The 12,929-nt window shown below is 46.8% G+C and overlaps 1 protein-coding gene across 1 annotated transcript in view; it reads left to right on the forward strand.

The window, feature by feature from the left end:
- Positions 1-341: 341 nt before the first annotated feature.
- The window catches only part of LOC138296833 (beta-1,3-galactosyltransferase 2-like), a 162,542-nt gene continuing 149,954 nt past the window's right edge, over positions 342-12,929 (forward strand). The window contains exon 1 of the mRNA XM_069236299.1: positions 342-883. The gene's annotated coding sequence lies outside the window, so the exon portion shown is untranslated. The remainder of the gene's footprint in view (positions 884-12,929) is intronic.

The raw sequence follows: 12,929 nt of genomic DNA on the forward strand, positions 1-12,929 counted from the left end.
CGACTTTAAAAACAGAGTGAGAGTGTGTGCGTCTCTGTCTGAGTGTATGTAAATATTCCTGGTGAAATCCAGCACACATCTCATCATATCTGAACTGAAAGCATCTGGACCCAACTATTTATCAGAAATTCATTTATTGGGGGGTGTACCACCCCCACCCCTTCTTGAAGCTAAGCCCCTGAGAGAGGACGTGCCACACCGGCCAGAGCTTTTTGGAGCCCCGGACCGAGCTGAGTCTCGGCGTCGGCTCAACACCCTGTGATTCTGGGCAAATCACTTCCCTTGCTACCAAAAATGAATGGATCCTTGAGTAATGTAACCGGTGCTCGTGTAAAGCGCCTCGATACCTTCGTGTCGCGTTCACCGATATAAAACTGCAGAATCCGGTGGAGGAGGGCGCCAGTGCCTGGCAGCAGACATGCGGTATTTGCATGAGTCAGTGACCGCCCTTCGGATTTGCCGGGGAAACCTCGCAGTCCTGGACGTTTCATGCAAAGATGTGATGCTCCTGGCTTCAAGTCATTCCTCGGGAGGGGGCTGTGGGGACTTCTCTGCTGAATATCTGCTGTGTCACTCATTCCTAGCACCTAGCAGCAGCCGGGCACCGAGGTCTCCCACACCAAACCCATTGCTTAGTATCGGGAAAAGGAAGCATTTTTTTTTTTTTTTTTTACACGATGGCCTGCACGAGGAAGCAAGGTGCCCGGGGTGGGGGAGGAGGCGCAAAGGCGTCGTCTCTGCTGTGTCCTTTGTACCTCTGACAAGGGCAGGGTGATGCCCAGATGCCACCGGCCACAGCAGCAAAGCCCGTGTTTCTCCTTCGCTTGTGATCTGCTAGTGACAGCGGCCTCTCCTCGTGAGCGCTGGCGAGTGACAGACAACGGTGAGTACCTCAGAAGCGCACCTGTCAGCCGAGTGTGTCCACTCCTCTGCGCGCCCTACCCAGGGCTTAATTTGAGCCGGAGGAGGAGGGGTACAGGCACTTATTTCTGCACATTACACATCTCCAGAGACCAACATAGGGAAAAACAAAAAAGACTGTAGAAGAGAAATACAGAATATGCGTCCCCGATGGAGAAAGAAACCTGTAAGAGTGAAATAAGGGGCAGGGAGTGCTTGGCAGTGAACTGAAGAGGCCTGGAGTGGCTGCGGGAATGCGCACCTCTACTATTTGTGCTCTGACATTATATAGCGCCAGTCATGGGTGACTGAGCAGCGCTTTGACCACCAGTAGTTTTTTTATTTGACAAATAAAGCACTGATGTTAGTTACCACTAGAGTGGGTGAGCCCACAAATTCACTGGGAGACCCCGAACAGGGCGAACTAAAGGTCTGGCTTGGCTCTTAGAGCCCGTGCGAGCAGAGCCCTGAACATTTTTGCTGTGCAAATCGTGCAACAAATGTCAAAGGCTCTTCAAAACTGAAAACAAGTGTATTTCTTTCCCACCTGGAAGCGTTGACATTAATAGGTCACTTTATAGCGCTTTATAGCGCCACTCGTGAAGTACTGATTAAAAGAGATCGTTTTAAGCCGTTCAAGCAAAGTAGTCTGGAAGGGGGCATAACGGCCGCCTTGGACCCAGAAGGGACCGGTCAAACGGTCAAACCGGTTTTTCTGGTATGTAGCGCCCGCACAGTTGTGCTCCAAATAGACCTCGAAATCAGCTGGAGCCGGCTTTAGCTTTCAGTGGCTCCTCCGCCTCTAGTTTTCGATGCACCTGTGCGTGACATCTCAATGTCGAAGGAGTGACTACCTGCGTTACAATTCGTCGTGTCGTGTGTTGAATTAAGAAATTGTTCCCACGTTTTGCGATCAACTCCAAAAATCTTCCCATTTTGTGCAATGAATTTTAAAGCCAAAGACCGGGACATTTCTCAAAAACAGAAGACGGACTACAATTTTACTTCAGCCCATCGCGCACAGACTCGCTCATCAGCAGAAAATTACAGAGGAGACACTAAGAACGTAAATGAAATGCAGTTTTAAGGCCAGTATGTATATCTTTTCCTGCCACTGGGAGTTCAGTGATTGACCCAGAATCACAGGGTGTTCAGCAGATGCCCAGACTCGAACTTGATTCCCTAGCTCCAAAGTCGCAGCTCTGGTTGTTCCCACATCCTCTCACCAGTATAATGCCGGCTATAACTAGGGTGACCAGATTTTGAAGAGCAAAAACCGGCACAGGTCAGACATAAAAGAAGGGCTAACAACTTTACACTCACTGTTATATCTGGCCTGTCCCGTTTTTTGCACAGCTTTGAGAATGTGTGCCTTTACATACATACACATATATATATATATATATACACACACACACACATTTACAAGACTACACATATAAAATTAGCTATGGCTTGACCTCCCACCCTGCAACCTGCCCCCACCCACCTCTCTCTGCTCCCCAGTCCATCTCTCTGCTGGGAGCATACAGGGGACTGTGTTGCCTGACAGTAATATATAAATTACTTTAATTATTGCATACTTTGTAGGAGATAGCGCATCCAGCCCTTAAAAATTACTTGTACTTGGACACGCTGGAGGTCGGTGAACCTTTTAACCAAGTTGGGCTCTCCTCATCCAAGAATAGTCGGATCACTCAAATCAATAATCAATAACCATTGTAATCAATATCCAATACTTAATCAATAGACCAAGCAACACATTAGAAATCAATAACAATCAGTATTTTGACGCACCATGACCTTTCAGTCATGAATAACCACAACAGTTTGTTAGAAGTTAATGAATTTATTTCCCCATATTAACAAAGCTAACACAATATGTGAGTCTCAAAATCAAATGATATATGTATACGAACATTACTAGCTGTCCATAGCGGTGGAAGAAACGCAATCTACGCAAAATCTGGATTATAATGCACTCGGTTATAGCAATGCAAATCACTAATATAAGCAATTGAATTTGACTAATTGCATACATCGGTCAGCATAACAAGATTTCAATTCAACATGGTGCATCACGTGAATATCTCAACTAACCTCTAATTAGCATTGGCATGTGGGGCTTCATGCAAAACGAATTTAGTCAACACAAATTTAGGAAACTTCTAGCTTGGGCCCTATCAAAATAAGCTGTTGGTACCTAGGACGGAAAACACAATGCATAATACAATTATCCTTTCATATTTACCAAATACAATCAGCATTAAAGAAAAGTCTTCGTCCTTCGGGTATCGGTTCGATCAGCATGGGGCAGATTTCAGAGGGGCAAAGTTAATGGCAAGTTTTCCTTGCAGCAGCAAGGAGAATGGGGCAAATGTTACTGCATGGGCAAGACGGGGCAAAATCAAAGTTAAAGTCTCTAGGGTGAGAATTCTTTAAAGTCTCTTTCTCTGCGACAGAGAAAAGGCATCGGAGGCTCGTTCAAGATGGCTTCTTGAATCAGGCTTCAAAATGGCATCAAAGAAAATGGCTGACTTCTCTTTGTCCGGTGGGCTTAAGTAAGAAACATTCCAAATTCTTCAGGGTCTTCCATTGGAGGGTTCATAGGGTGGCTTCAATTTGACCAATGAATAGTGTCTTTCTCCTAATACTCATTTTTACATACATTGTCCTTGGAGCCTTGGAACACAAGTTGCAACAAAGTTTGCCAATTAATTTTATCTTAGTGCCTTTATTGTCTGCACCTGCAGGAGCTGACCTTGCATCAAAGAGGATGAAACCAGCCTAGCATGAAACCCTGAGATAAGTGTATTAGTCATCTCTACTGGAAAAATACAGCCTTAAAATAAAATAATGTATTTGTTAATGCAAGAAAAAAACACGCAGTTAAAATTTGAGACCAGGCAACTAGGCCAAAGCCTCTGCTAAATTTAAGCTAAGCATATAACAGTTTCAACAAGAAAATCATGGAATACATTTGCAATTATGACGGATTACTACATTTGTCAATTCTTCATGATTAATTAAGCCCGTTTATAATAATAGCGAACTACCCCGTGGGCACAATTTCCCACATATATTATTTTTCTTTGCTAAAATCACACTACCTTATATGATTTTGGTTACTTGATATATGAATATTTGTTAGTCCTTCTTTTTCTGCGTCATCAATCCCTCCTCTGATGACTAATTATGTCATCACATCAAATCTTCCCACAAATTTTATTCCATTAAAATTCTGTTTTAGTAATTTGGCACTTCAGTCAATTCCTTCTTCCTTTTTGTTCCCTTTGATTTTTCTCTGTATATTTCTATAATTTTATTTTGTTCTTTCTCTTCTCTTTTCCTTTTGTTTCTTGTTTTCAATATTTTAATAGCTTTCCATATTCCCCAAATACCTAATAAGCAAATTAATGTTATTAATATTCCTTTTACTATTTTCAGCAATAGTCCGTTCCAAATGTTGCTGAGCCAATTTCCCACAGAAGCAAATCCTTTTCCAACCTTCTCCCATACTCCTGGTTCTTTCAATTCTTTCAAACCTGTACTCTCGTTAGTTAAATTTGTAAGCATTTTTCTAATTTGCCCACTGTTGTCTAGAATATAAGAACAACAGTGACGTGCACTAAGCATTTTGCAAACGCCGCCATCCTTTGCTAAAAGAATGTCTAAAGCAAGCCGATTTTGAAGAGTCATAGCTCTTTCTGCAGCAAGTTCAGCATCCATCAGGATTATAGCTCCTGAGAACTTTGTCAACATGTTATCCACAATAGTAGACAATTTTCGTATTTTAATTGAATTCAATATGACTCCTACTGAAGGAATCATTGCTCCAAATGAACGAGTTACTTACCTTCGGTAACGACTTTTCTGGTGGATACATTAGCTACCTGTGGATTCCTCACCTCATGAATACTCCCATGGCGCCAGCATTCGACGGAAATCTTCTTACTAGTCTCTGCACGTCGACGAGGACGTCACTGTCTCGCACGCGACGCCGTCTGACGTCATACAGGCAATAAGAGGTCCTCGACGACGTGCGGACGTCAGTACCAATCATTTTTTACGTGCATGAGAACAACCAGGCAATGCAATGAAAGAACAAAGCAACATCCATTATATTGTAAAAATACACCACATTGTATGAATAACTGTAAATCTTTTTTATGTACATATATATATATATATATATAAAACTCTTTCTTTTAAAAATATATACACACACCAAGTATATACATAAAGATATATACACATATACCTATATATATATAAATATATTATATATATACATCTATTGCACCCTCAAAGATCAAGAGGAGCGCACTCAAGGATTACTTGGCAAGACCATAAAGGCAACGGGGAGGCGGGTGGGACCGTGAGGAATCCACAGGTAGCTAATGTATCCACCAGAAAAGTCGTTACCGAAGGTAAGTAACTCGTTCTTCTGATGGATACAACTACCTGTGGATTCCTCACCTCATGAATAGAGTCCCAAAGCAGTACCACGCCCGGCGGTGGGTGCCTAAATGGTCAAACCAAGAAATCCTGCAGCACTGACCGTGCAAAATGGCCGTCCCTTCTAACCTCAGAATCTAAACAGTAATGTTTTGCAAAAGTGTGAAGGGACGACCAAGTTGCGGCCTTGCAGATGTCGACCACAGGAACACCTCTGGCTAAGGCCGAAGTGGCCGACTTAGCTCTGGTGGAATGAGCTCTAATGCCCTCAGGAGGATCCTTCTTTGCCAAAGAGTAACATATTTTAATGCAAAGAACAACCCACCTGGATAGTGTTCTCTTGTGGACTGCCTTTCCTCTCCTCTTGCCCACGTATCCAATAAACAGCTGATCCTCCAGCCTGAAATCCTTTGTTCTATCGATAAAGAAGCTCAACGCTCTCTTTGGATCCAGACGGTGCAGTCTTTCTTCCTCTTTGAAAGGATGAGGCGGAGGATAGAACGTGGACAAAGTAATTGCCTGAGCCAAATGGAAGGGTGAAACAACCTTCGGGAGGAAAGCAGCCTTGGTCCTCAACACCACCTTATCCCCATAAAAAGTTGTATAAGGGGGTTTTACTGATAAGGCATGCAACTCACTCACTCTCCTTGCTGATGTTATAGCTATCAGGAAGACTGTTTTTAAAACCAAATACCTCAAGGGGCAAGAATGCATAGGTTCAAAAGGGGACCCCATAAGGAAAGTCAGGACTAAGGACAAATCCCATTGCGGCATAACGAATGGCTTTGGAGGATATTGATTTAGAAGACCTTTCAAGAATCTGATAACAATAGGGGATTTAAATAAAGATGGTTGGTCTGGAAGACATATGAAGGCTGACAAGGCCGATAAATAACCTTTAATGGTAGCCACTGCACAACCTTTCTGCGCCAGAGATAGAGCAAAAGACAAAACGTCCGATAGATGAGCTTGTAAAGGATCAATCTGCCTCTCTCCACACCACGCAACAAATTTAGACCACCTATTAGCGTAGATAGATTTAGTGGAGTGTCGCCTGGCCGCTAATATAACATCCACTACCTCAGGCGGGAGAGAGAAGGAACTCAGGTTGCCCCGTTCAATCTCCAGGCATGTAGGTGCAGACTCTGGAGGTTGGGGTGTAGAACCTGCCCCTGCGACTGCGAGAGGAGGTCTGCCCTGAAAGGGAGACGGAGCGGCGGGCACGTTGAGAGTTGGAGAAGGTCGGAGTACCACACCCTCCTTGGCCAATCCGGAGCTATTACGATTACTAGAGCCCGGTCTTGGCGAATCTTCCTCAATACTCGAGGAATCAAGGGTATGGGAGGAAACGCGTAAAGCAACTGGCCGCACCAGGTCATTTGAAACGCGTCCCCCAACGCTTCCTGCATCGGATACTGAAGGCTGCAGAACAACGGACAATGCGCGTTCTCTCGAGTGGCGAACAGATCTACCCGAGGAAACCCCCACTTCTGGAAGATTAAACGGACTTGATCTGGATGGAGACGCCACTCGTGGTCTGCCGAGAAGTGGCGACTGAGACTGTCCGCACGCACGTTCAAGACTCCGGCCAGATGGTTTGCTATCAAGCAAATCCGATGGTCCTTTGCCCAGGACCATAGTCGAAGAGCTTCTCTGCAGAGAAGGTACGACCCCACTCCTCCCTGCTTGTTTATGTACCACATCGTGGTAGTATTGTCCGTTAGGACCTGTACCGACTGACCACGAAGGGAAGGGAGGAAGGCCTTGAGAGCCAGACGTACAGCCCGTAACTCTAACAGATTGATGTGAAAAATCTGTTCCTCTGGAGACCAAAGACCTTTGATCTCCAGATCCCCCAGATGAGCTCCCCACCCTAGAGTGGAAGCATCCGTTATGACTGTGGCCACTGGTGGCGACTGCTGGAACGGTTTTCCTTGTGAAAGATTGTTGCTTGCAATCCACCACTTCAAATCCACAGCAGCATCTCTGGAGATCTTGACAGTACCCTCTAGATCCCCTCTGTGTTGAGACCACTGCCTTCGGAGGTACCACTGAAGAGCCCTCATGTGCCAGCGAGCATGCGTGACCAACAGAATGCAGGAGGCAAAAAGACCGAGCAGACGAAGGACCTTGAGGACTGGAACTACCGCTCCATTTCGAAACATTGGAACCAAATCCTGAATATCTTGAATCCGCTGAGGCGGAGGAAAGGCCCGACCCAATGTCGTATCCAGTACTGCCCCTATGAACAGGAGGCGCTGAGAGGGCTCCAGGTGAGATTTGGGCTCATTCACCGAAAAGCCCAGGTCGAACAACAACTGGGTTGTTGACTGCAGATGACGCAACACAAGCTCCGGGGACTTGGCTTTGATCAACCAATCGTCCAAGTAAGGGAATACTGCTATCCCCTTCCTTCTGAGCTCTGCCGCAACCACCGACATCACCTTCGTGAAGACTCGAGGTGCTGAAGTAAGACCAAACGGAAGGACCGCAAACTGGTAGTGTTGCGATCCCACCACAAACCGGAGATACTTCCTGTGTGACTTGAGTATCGGGATATGAAAGTAAGCATCCTGCAAGTCGACAGACACCATCCAGTCTTCCATGTTCAACGCCAAAAGCACCTGTGCTAGGGTCAGCATCTTGAACTTTTCCTGCTTGAGGAACCAATTCAAGATCCTCAGGTCCAGAATTGGTCTCAAACGACCATCCTTCTTGGGAATCAGGAAATACCTTGAGTAAACTCCTTGACCCCTTTCCTGCTCCGGGACCAACTCCACCGCGCCCTTTAAAAGGAGGACTTCTACCTCCTGTTCTAGCAACAGGAGGTGTTCTTGTGAACAATACGAAGGGCGGGGCGGGATGAGGGGCGGAAACTCCCGAAAGGGAAGGGTGTAGCCTTTTCCCACAACACTGAGAACCCAAGTGTCCGACGTAACAGTCTCCCATTTGGTGAGAAAATGCTGTAATCTTCCCCCTACAGGAGAGGAGTGAGTGGGAAATGGTGGAAGCCTAAGGCTGCTTCCCCTGCTGCACCCCGCCAGAGGATGAGGAAGAGGCAGAGTGCTGCTGAGAGGCTCCCCTGGTGCGGACCCTACCCCTCCCCCTAAAAGATCTATAGGGATGGGAAGAGGCAGGTTGCTGATATCTTCCCCGAAAGGAAGAGGAGGAAGAGCCACGCCCAAATCCACGAAACCTCCTGAAGAATCTGGAAGAGGCCGTGGAAGAAGGAGCTTGGAGTCCCAACGACTTAGCCGTGGCCCTGCTCTCCTTAAAACGTTCCAAGGCCGAATCAGCCTTAGCCCCAAACAGTTTGTCCCCATCAAACGGGAGATCCAACAATGTGGACTGTACATCTGCCGAAAAGCCCGAGTTACGTAGCCAGGCCTGTCTCCTTTCCACCACAGTTGTGCCCATTGCTCTGGCTACCGAGTCGGTGGTATCCAGTCCCGTCTGGATAATTTGGGTCGCAGCAGCCTGGGCATCAGAGACAAGATCCAAAAGACCCTGGGGAAGCTCTGTAAACGAAGAGGAGATGTCATCCATCAGAGCATGAATATACCTCCCCAGGATACAGGTCGCATTAGTGGCTTTTAACGCCAGACTGCAGGACGAAAAAATCTTCTTCGACTGCGCCTCTAGCTTTTTTGAGTCTCTGTCCCCAGGCACCGTCGGGAAAGAACCAGGCGCTGATTTGGACGAACAGGAGGCCTGCACAACCAAGCTCTCCGGCGTAGGGTGCCTAGATAGGAAACCAGGAACAGTTGGAGCCGTCCGATACCTCCTGGCCACGGCTCTGTGAACTGCTGGGGAAGATGCCGGCTTCTTCCACACCTCTAAAACCGGATCCAGCAGAGCGTCATTAAAAGGTAATAGAGGCTCCGCCGCGGCTGAGGCCGGATGCAACACCTCTGTCAAAAGGTTTTGTTTCGCCTCCACCACCGGCAAAGGCAGGTCCAAAAAACTAGCTGCCTTCCGTACCACTGTATGAAAGGAAGCAGCTTCCTCGGTATATTCCCCCGGGGACGAAAGGTCCCACTCAGGGGAAGTGTCCAGCCCACTGGCCGACTCCAGTCCACGCAGCCCATCACCCGAGTCCTCTAGCTCTCCTTCCTCTAGGGCTCGTTGGTACTCCTGCTCCTCTAGTACCCGGAGACCACGCCTCCTTGAATGCAGTCGTTGCTCAATCCGCGGAGTCGACAACACCTCCGCCGAAGTCGGAGATCGGCGCCGATCTTCCGAAGCCACCGACGCCGCATCCGGCGCCACAGGTAACTTCGGCGCCGACTGAAGAGCAGATGAAACGGATGGACCCACCGGAGTCACAGGCCGAAATCTCGACGTCGACGGGATGGAAATCCCTGGGGCCAATCCCTCCGAAGCCATCGGAGCGGCCACCGGCGCCGACACTGGCGCCGAGCCCACGTTCCCAAACGGGAGAAAGGGCATAAAGGGTGCCGGCCGAAGAGGCGCAGGATCACCCAAAGAAAAGGCCAAAGGCCCAGCCGGAGCACCCCCTGGAGCCATCTGTTGGAAGATGGCATACATCGCATTCAAGAATGCGGAACTATCGGCTCCAGGGGTGGGAAAAGCCGGATACTGGGGTGCCTGACTCGGAGGCGACCCAGACGCCGGCCTCGGCGTCTGCGCCGGAGAAAACACCTGAGGCTCCAATACCTCAATCACCGACGCCTGTCCAGGCGAAGTTGGAGACGTCGGAGAGAGCAACGGCGTCGAAGGATGCGGCGTCACCGTGGGGCTGACCTCCCATGTCCTCCGGCGCCGATCCGGAGACCTGGAACGAGCCTCCCTTGAATGACGCCGAGATTCTCTACGGCGCCGGGAGTCTCGATGACGCCGATGTCTTGGAGAAGACTTTTTCTTGTGATGCTTCTCCTTTGACTTGGCCATAAACAGCTTCGCCTCGCGTTCTTTAATGGCCTTCGGATTCATGTGCTGACACGAATCACAAGTCGAGACGTCGTGGTCGGAGCTCAAACACCAAAGGCAATCGGAATGAGGATCCGTCACCGACATCTTGCCTCCACTCACGACAAGGCTTAAATCCAGACTTTCTCTGCGACATTATTTCCACAGAGAAAGAGTACGCAGCAAGATATACACTGTAACCGCAAGAGTAACAGTTGCTCCCTCGAAGATAACCGTTTCGAATGCACGGAAAAAAGGGAACTGACGTCCGCACGTCGTCGAGGACCTCTTATTGCCTGTATGACGTCAGACGGCGTCGCGTGCGAGACAGTGACGTCCTCGTCGACGTGCAGAGACTAGTAAGAAGATTTCCGTCGAATGCTGGCGCCATGGGAGTATTCATGAGGTGAGGAATCCACAGGTAGTTGTATCCATCAGAAATATCTCCTACCACACCAGAAGCTGTCTCCCTTTTCTGAACATGATGTGATTCAGACAGCTTTGGAAAATTCTTTAAGTCATCTAATTGATAAACCTTTGGAAATACTATTCCCAAATAACATCTCCCATACCATCCCTTTGGAAGACGATAATAGGCGTTAAGTCCACAAATATAATATACCCCTGGAATAACTGGGTCTAGGCCATTTAACATGAACGTCCATTTAGCTTGAAACAAAAACGTATGTTTACATTCACTCGTTCCCACAAAGATTGTGTCATAATATGATTTAGGTCTATATATACAAAGCCTCCCTATGTGTATTGCATCTAAGGCTAGTTTCCCTTGTGTCTTTATCGCGGCAAAAGCATAGTTATCTACAGATGTCCTTTTGTGTAATTCCTTTTCTAATTTCTCCTTCCCCACCTTCCTCCTATCGTCAGTGTGATCTAAAACACTTTTCTCTATTGGTGAAAGCAAGCATGTAAGGTTTTCTCTGTGAGCGTAAGCTGTGTGAAAAGGTGACAATGGCTCAAAGAAACCCCTAACTAACTTTATATAATAATCTCTTTCTATTTTACTCAGGTACTCAATTATGGGGACATATGCAAATACAACATCATGATTGGAATAAAAGTAGTGAATATACTCCTGGCCATAAAATCTGGTCATTAATAAACTACATTAAATTCCATACGTAAGAGGCATGCTATGATATGTCACTCCTTCCTTTACTGAGGTAGGTATTTGTGTGCACACATAACAATCTTTCACATCCATTGTCTCAACATACTCATTCAGCAAGCGATAGATAACGTTAGAGGATAATTCTTTCTCGTCGTGTAAATACTTCTCGTCTTGTTCGAGTTTCTGCAAAGGAGTTAATTCAGTAGTAGGTTTAGAAGTAGAAGCATCATTCGCGTCTCTCTCATTCTTCCCATGCATTCCAAAAACTATTGCTATAATTATTAGTACACATGCAGTTATTAGACCTATACACATGTATTTACAACACTTCATTTTATGTCCCTTTGTAGTACTGCCTGGCATGATCTATATAGAATCAGAAAGTTGAAGACACTTTATCAAATCAAGTTTGCAGATATACATAAAACTGAACGAGTTATTGTTCACACTGTTTTCTTTTAGCAGCTTAGTCTCTTATCGGTTTAGCAGCTTTGTCTCAAAATTGGTTTCAAAGTCAATCAGGTTGTCAATGTCTTATTCGGTAATGTTCATGGAATTTTACTTTTCAGGTACCAAAGTGTCGTTCTGCTTCTTCGTTCTCAAGACTGAGAGATAGGAATTCGTCTGACCAATCGTTAGTGGCTATGAATGCCCACTCCGGACCAGAATATCTTCTGCTCAGTATTCTTTTAATTTTCAATTTTGCATCTCCTTTTGATTCTCTCTCGCTGGTGCCTTGTTCCTTGGCTGGGTCTTTCCCTTCACTTGGTGTTGTTATTGCGACAGACACTTCTTTTCTTTTCTCTTTCAACTTTGGCCCTTCACTTTCGTTTAATATTTCTTTAGTCCTTAATTTCACTGGCGATATGCTTTGTCTCCGTTTCGCACTGTTTTCACTTGATGGACCTGCAACCGGTTCTGGAAGAGTTTGAACAATTTCACTCTGTCCTGTCTTGTCTTCTCCCCCTAGGAGGTCAATCAGGTTTCCCTTTTCTTTTCCTGTATCGTCTTCTTCTGGGAAAGCCCTCCTCTGATCAGCCTCTCTTGCTCCTTCACCTGTCGCAGGCTCTTTGTCACCTTCGGGATCTTCGTCACTTCCTGAGGCTTCTCCTCGGTCCTCCTCAAATGGATCAGCTGTTTCTTCCTCAGAAAATATTTCCCCTTCCTCTATTTCTGCTTGTTCGCCTCCAGGTTCTCTTTGTCCTGTCTCGGTGCCTGGTACTCTCTTGTCAGTCGCAGGTGATTTTAGCGCTTCAACTTCCTCTTCTGTGGGGCACGTCACCCTTTTCGTGTGACTGGCGTGAATCCAGTTGGGAACTCCCGCACATTTCACAGCGGTGGTAGTTGTCAGAATCACTTGGAAAGGTCCTTTCCAATGGGGTTCCAGATACGACTTCCTCACGTGTTTCTTTACCACGACCCAGTCACCTGCTTTCAGGGCGTGTCCTGGACCTTGGATCGGTGGCAAGGTGGTTGCCTCCACCTGGTGAGAAAAAGAGCGGACCACATCAGC

This window comes from Pleurodeles waltl, chromosome 5 (assembly GCF_031143425.1).
Source record: "Pleurodeles waltl isolate 20211129_DDA chromosome 5, aPleWal1.hap1.20221129, whole genome shotgun sequence".
NCBI classification, from domain to species: Eukaryota; Metazoa; Chordata; class Amphibia; order Caudata; family Salamandridae; genus Pleurodeles; species Pleurodeles waltl.